At 41.8% G+C, this 7,405-nt stretch overlaps 1 long non-coding RNA gene across 1 annotated transcript; it reads right to left on the bottom strand.

The window, feature by feature from the left end:
- Positions 1–3,386: 3,386 nt before the first annotated feature.
- LOC308299403 lies at positions 3,387–7,153 on the bottom strand. The gene is made up of 3 exons (XR_013962765.1): positions 5,249–7,153; positions 4,506–5,062; positions 3,387–4,392 (listed from the first exon to the last, which is right to left on the bottom strand). It is a non-coding gene; the product is annotated as an uncharacterized lncRNA (long non-coding RNA).
- Positions 7,154–7,405: the final 252 nt, after the last annotated feature.

The following is a 7,405-nucleotide window of genomic DNA, read 5'->3' as shown; positions in this document are numbered from 1 at the left end:
TGAAGTGCTTTTAACAGTAGTCTTTTAAAAGACTACTTTGGAAAAGGTTTGGGTTGTGTATTTACCTTGCCATGATGTAACTCTAAGGTGGCCAAGAAAACAATACATTTTAGTTATACAACAACCCAAACTACGACCAAAGTGGTCTTTTATTCCAAATAAAATAAAAACAAACATCACAGTTCCTCCCCTTACTACTCATGAATGCAGTGCCAAACAAGAAAGTGACCCTAATCAAATCAATGTGACCAAAACAGTCACTGCTACTTAAGTCAAATACATGCAAAAAAAAACACATGCAATAATACTTAACTAATTAAATGCGCACAGCTTAAAAGTTCACTTAAGAGTGCAAAGTGCCCATTGGTCAGTGCAAAAAGCAGAAGTGACATGTACTCCCAGCAAAACCGGACAGGAACAAACAGTCAGTGATAACTATTCCAGTTATAAGTTACAGTTGTCCTTACCAAACGACCGTTGTGTTTCATTGTATAATGTGAGGACAACATTCACGAAGGACTGCCAGTCTCTCACGTCTCCGTCCTGGGTAGATGAATCTATCTGTTCCTCTGTCTCTTACTCCAGTATCCGAGGATCTCGGGTGGGAGTTCTTAAAGATTGTATTAAGTTTCCTGCACCCTGGCCAATTCCTCCACCCCTGCAAGGAGAACCCAACAACGGTGTCCGCCTTCCTCACCAGTCTGTTGAGGTTGAAGGTGTCACCCGCTCAGTTGTTCCTCCCCAGCACGTTATTCCAAAGAAAACTGCTCCACTTGCCATACCAGATTGGTAGAACATCTGTAGCATCCTGTTGCACACGCCAAACGATCCCGTCTTCTCAGGAAGAGCAGGCTGTTCTTACCCTTCCTGTGAATCGCCTCTGCGTTGTGCGACCAGTGTTTCCACGGACACCGCCTTCCATCCAGCTTCGGTGCCATACCGTAAGACATAGTCTGCAGACAGGGAAGATGAAATTAGCTATATAAGCACAGTCAACATGTTTTCCCCACGCCAGTGATGTCGTTCGAACCTTCTCTCAGTCAGTGGGGGAAAATAAAAGATACAATGTTACATTAAACCCTGAGACACAATCTCTTCCATTGAAATAACCAAAGAGTTAATGATCGTTTCGGCCTACACCTGCCACTGTTCAGCGACTGTTGCAGCGCAGCTATCTACAAGACTCTTATTAACACATTGGCCGCCATTTTAACATGGACTGTATGGCTCTCCTGCCATTTTGTTTAATAAAAAAAATTATATATTTTTTTTATATTGACATTTTTCCTAAATTCTGTATTTTTTCGACGATATCATACAGTACCTGAAATGAAACAGGACAACCTCTAGTCTCACCAAAAAATTAAATAAATAAATAAAAAGCTTTTTTTTCTATAGTTGCAGCCATCTCAAAATAGCCATTTTTGACCAAAATCCAGCTATAATTGAAAAAACTGGAGATATTGACCTTTTTGTGATCGATCGCTTTTCAAGTGGATAACTCACTTGATATTTGTCTTTATGGCTTCAGGCATTATCAGATAAGTGTACTAATGTAATTATGTAATAGTATTTTTTTTTTTTTTTTAATTTTCTGTTTAGAAAAATGCAGAGAAACATATTTTTATTGGCTATGTCTGACCATACACTCAGCAATTTCACATACTATATTGCTGTATAATGTGAGTATTTATGTGAGCCCCCACTTGGGGGCGCTTTCTCTCTGTCTCTATGTGTCTCGGATGGATTTTGATCTCTACAGGTGCACACACACAAATAGACATCAAAGGGGGCATGAGTCTTTTTTCTAACATATATTTTTTCGAAAATAGCAGATCTACAAGCTCTACAAGCTCAACACATCGCTCTGTGACACATTGAGAGCTTGTAGAGCTTGTAGATCTGCTATTTTCACATTCTAGGACATAGTTAGAAAAATGTCTCCCCCTGCCCCTAAAAAATCATCTGCACTGCCCTGCTAAACAGAGCTCTGGTGCGCTCTTTGCTAACGAGGCAAGTTGATCTCTGTTGCTCGTCTTTTGAGGCTTCATCACAGTAGTTGTTTGTTTGGTGGTCCACGGACCCACTGGTTCCCTGAGAAGTGTTGGCTGGAGACCAGGGTAGTGAGAGGACGGGGACCCCCTTCGTGATCGCCAGGGACCACTTCATTTGTCTCTGACAACTGGATTGTGTGAACTTATGTAACAAATGATCGATTGATTTTATAACTTATGTAACAGTTGATTGTCGTGTTCCCACTGCTCTGCCTCTGCGGAGCGAAGCGTTGGGCCCGCGGACCCCCTCCCCTATTGGTTCCGTTAGAAAGGCGACCAGGGACCCCCCTTTGCAAAGGACTGCTTGCGTGTGGACTAACATACCATTACAAAGAATATATATTATAGCCTGGATATATTGGATATATGGACCTTGGTGTGGATTCTAATCAACGATCATCATTCTCAGGTATGTTTTAGAAGCATTTATATGGCTTTGGCGATATTTTTTTTGTGTCTTGAGAGAGAGAGAGAGAGAGAGAGAGAGAGAGGCAGATCTCTGATAGCACTATTTCTTTATGGGACTGTGTGCTGCTGATCAGGGGGACCACTGGTGGTCCGTGGCGTGGACCAGCCAGCTAAGAGATGTACACACACACACACACACACACACACACACACACACACACACACACACACACACACACACACACACACACACACACACACACACACACACACACACAGCTGTTCTAACACTTTTTTTCTTCTCTTTTTTTCCCGGCTGCCAGCCTTGAGTGCTCAAATGCGTCACTTTGCCAGTTCACTATGCGTTATGGGGAGATTTATACATTTGTATTGCAATTTATACATTATTACAGTCTTTTTTTCAAACACACTTACTTTGATGTGTGATATTTTTGGTTCCACTTTAAGACAGAAGGCTAAAAATTTGTCACGGGCTGTGGAAGTGTGTAATTAAACATTACATTATATAAAAGCAAATTCTCGGGACTATCGGGCCTGGCGGGGAACGACATAGGGATTTTCTCGGGACTATCGGGGGAGGCGGGGAATGAGTTAAGAAGGACCCAGAAGGGGCACTGTTTGATGTAAAGTCATCAACAAAACTTCCAGCTAAACCTTCAGTTTTAGAGGGGCTTTCAACAGGATAATCACAAGGTTTGTGTGCTTTATTAAGATAAAGTACCAAAGAAATTAGAACAACCAGGCTGACCGCATTTAAGACAAAGTGTCTTTCCTGAACAAAGTCTGTGGATTAACTTCAAGTGCGTTGTTAGTGAGTTGGCATTGGCCTGAGGGACTTTACAAATAAAACAAAACATCTCAGTATCAAATCAGTGCATCATCAGAGTACTCAGATAACAATATACTTTTCAGTATTAAAATTCAGTGCAGCATCAGAGCCCTCAAAATAAATCTTCTCAGTTTAGCATCAGAACCCTCAAAACCATCTCAAAAGTATCAGAAATCAGTGCAGAATCAAGAGCCGGGAGTCTCTGGTAGGGGACCCAACCGGTAGGAGACAATATAATCTCAAAAGTATTAAATAAATAAAAACAAAATAAAAATAATAATCAGTGCAGCATCCGAGCTCTCATTTATTTGACCCTGGGATTGACCTTGGTGGTAGCAGCATCTATCTGGTAAACAGCACTTTGCAAGAAGTGGTAGACATTAGCCAGATCCCGGTTGTACGAGGTAGCGAAGACGAAATGATTTTTAAAAAGCGTGTCGAAAGAGGCAAGGGAGTCTGGTGACTTACACGGGATTGCACGTTTGTCAATCACAATGAAGTATTTGTGTATGGTACACCTCTGGGTCCCCACAGCCAGTAGATAGGGTTGACGACTCTCGTGATGCTGTCCAGATGCCCCTCGACACTGGTCCCAGTCTGTGACAAGAGAACTTCATTAGTCATGTTATTACAATTAATATGTTTGCAGTTTAGAGCCCCAACTTTATGAGATAGCCACCAGAATCACTTCTTGCCACAAAATGCAACCAACAACATTCTGCCTTATCTTTATTCTGCTAAATGTAAAATAAATAAACATATTCATATCGGTGTATCTCAGGCTGATGGGGATAGATCTGTGGGGGGCGAAAGCAGACAATTATCACAGGGCAGTCGCTGATTACAGATGAGCATGGTTATCGCATGATTTCACAAAAGTATAGTTTTAAGGGTGACTATTAGGGACAGAACAGTGAGCCATCTTAAACTTTAATTGAACTATAACCTTACCTAGATGAACTTCACAAGGTGGTCAATGGCTTGTCGGGCTGAGAGCTTCCCTGGTCTCTTGTTGCGGCCTTGAGGTGAGGGTGGCATGAGGTGGATAAGGCAAGATGGAGGACATCTCACTGTCCCATCCTGAAAATACAAGGGAGAGAAAAAAAACCAGACATTTTTACTAAAATCTCTTCATTTTGGTTTCGAAACCAATTCCCTCTTCCATTAGTATTAGTCATTTAATTCCAGCATACCATTTTCCAGTTGTCCTGTTGGGATTCAGCTTTATGAAGCAGATCTTCAAGGTCGCCTGTCTGGGTGAGGCCATGGCTTTGTTCAAGGACTTTCTGCCTGTAGCGAGTAGGCCCCTTTTCCAGGAACTTGGAAAAGGGGCAGCGATGCAGCGATGTCATCACCAAACATCAGACTGAAATTCTGCTCCATCTGCAGACAAGATGGAATACAGACGACAACATGGCATACATTTTTAATAGGTTCACCTTATGACCAGGGCTGTGATCTGTTTAAAGTCATTTTTCATTTCAGTTCGACTTTAAGGCAATACATACCATTCCCGCAATGTCAAGAAATCTTGGAAAGGTGGTGAATATTTCAGAGGACTTCACTGGGTCATGAACCATTGCTTGGCGATGGGTGAAGGTGTGTTTCATCTTCTCCTCGACGATTGCTTCATCAGTTGTATGGTTCATCAGTGCGATGGCCTCACAACACTGGGTTTTGACAGGGGATTCTGACACTCTGTAATGATCCTCTCTCCTCCAGGTTTGGCCATCAGAATGTTTTCAATCATCTAAGTGGGAGGGGGGAAAAGGGGGGGACAGGGATTTGGTGGCCAAATATATTTACAGTAGCACAAATGTAAACCATGCCCCCCATACTTCTCCGCAATTGTACTTTGCCATTTACCCCCCTGCTGCCCCCTTTATCAGAATCACCATCTTGATCTCCATTTCAAACAGTCATCTGCAAATATTACCTGAGCGAGATGAGTCAGGTCAGCTCTGTTCCTTTGGGCAGGACACGGCTGCAAAATGGTGGTGTCATCAGTCCCCATTGTCTGCACTGGAGCTGAGAAAGGCTAGTTTCAGTGAGCCTCACTGAATCTAGCATGTTGACATAACAGGAGTGATTATAATAACATGTGATTAGCAAGAGGGGATCATTTGTGTTAAGAGTAATGTAAAAGAGATATTATAAATAAATATTGCGTGCCGGATCAAACAACATGAAGTGCTTTTGCGCACTGCTGCCAGTAGCCTACTTATTTAGCGTCTGGTACTAACTCTGCTGTCACGTACTGCAGTTGTTCTCAAACTTTTCAGGCCGCAACCCCAAAAATAATCATATTTTAACTGGGGACCCCCCACCCTGACGAGCACTAAGAGTTGGGACAGTACATTTTGTATAACACTGTTCTATTGTGAAAGTCTAGCAGATCTACATGCTCACAACGCCTCGCATTGCGAGGCTTTGTGAGCATGTAGATCTTCTATTTTCACAATCTCTGAGTCTAATATTTGATCATTTGGCCCAATGTTTAGTCTGTCATTTTAGAGGTATTAAAAAGTCCTTAAATTGTCACTTTAGAAATGTGCAAATACCCTCTATACACTTAAAGTTTGTTGGTTTGTTTACTGTTGAGAAAACAATGATTAGCCAATCATCAGGGGACCCCCCAAAATAATTTAGGGACGCCCCTGGGGGTCCCGACCCAAAGGTTGAGAACCACATTTCTAATACCTCAAAAGAACAGGGGAACAAAGGAAAGAAAAGACCGTTATAACATTAAAAGTAAACAAATTATATAAAAACTGGTCAAACGTTGCCCAAATTGTCAAATGATATAAGAGGCAACAATTGTGAAAATAACAGATCTACAAGCTCACTGCATTCCAAGTGCTTGTCAGGGTGGAGGGTCCCCAGTTCAAATATGACTATTTTGGGGGGTCCCCAGTTCAAATATGATTATTTGGGGGGCTTAAGTGGTTAACAGTCAACAGGATCACTGATTACATTAATTATGAGAAGCAGTGTTCTTGGTGACATCACCACCAACAAGTGCCACAGGATATAAATAACAACAAGTGGGCTTGAGACCAGTATATTATACCAAAACTTCATAGGATAGACCAAGGATATTCTCCTCAAAAATATAAAATAAATAAAAAATACCAACAGTACAAAGGCAGGGCCCTTAGCCAATGAGGCTAAGGGCACAGGGGTATATATTTGTGCCCATATGAGCCCACACTGTTTTGTATGAACAGTATTTCTAGTTAAGAACTGGTTCTCAAACTGTTTTTTTATTTAAAGGACCCCCTGTTTTTAGTATGCATATGGCCATGATCCCCCATCATCCATAACTCCCCTAGAACTGTACAAATGGAACCAGATGGACCTGTTAGGGTTAATTTGGTTCCATTTGTATACTCTACTACCATTGCTAGCTAACATTAGCCACAAATACCACACACACACACACACACACACACACACACACACACACACACACACACACACACACACACACACACACACACACACACACACACACACACACACACACACACACACAGTATTGAACAGCTGCTAGCTAACTTTGGCTCTGTTAGCCACAATACCACACAACAGGCTGCAAGCTGTGCACAAATACACAGCAAAGCACCTTCTGTTAATACAAAATAAAAAAACGTCCACTTCTATCAAAAGGGAAGCTTATCTTACACATTTTGAACATTCAGTTCCATTAGGATGTAGTCTACTGTAAAAACGTTAGCATCAGCTAGTGTTAGCATTAGCTAGCGTTAGCATTAGCTTAGTTGTACTGGTTGGATGAACCTTTCAGAAAAATACACACTTTGTACAAAAACACTGCAGACAACATTCTTAAGTAACAGTTAATGTAGGTTACTTTATCCAGTGGCTATGTTGTTTCACCTACCTAAAAAGGATAAAGTCCATGAGAGCATATAACTCCTGGTTGTTCTTCTCTTCAGCACTGACTGACTGAGGTTCAAAATGGCAGCCAGCCCAGACTGGTTCAAACCAGTTCCAAGTCGTTCCAATAGCTCCTCTCTGTCTTGAGGAGCAATAGATGAGCAGCAAATGAGCAGCAAATGTTTCCTCTGAGAAA

This window comes from Nannobrachium achirus (genome assembly GCF_963921795.1).
Source record: "Nannobrachium achirus genome assembly, chromosome: 15".
In the NCBI taxonomy this organism is placed as follows: Eukaryota; Metazoa; Chordata; class Actinopteri; order Myctophiformes; family Myctophidae; genus Nannobrachium; species Nannobrachium achirus.
Note: the sequence above shows the minus strand (reverse complement) of the source record. Positions and strands in the feature narration are given on the sequence as shown.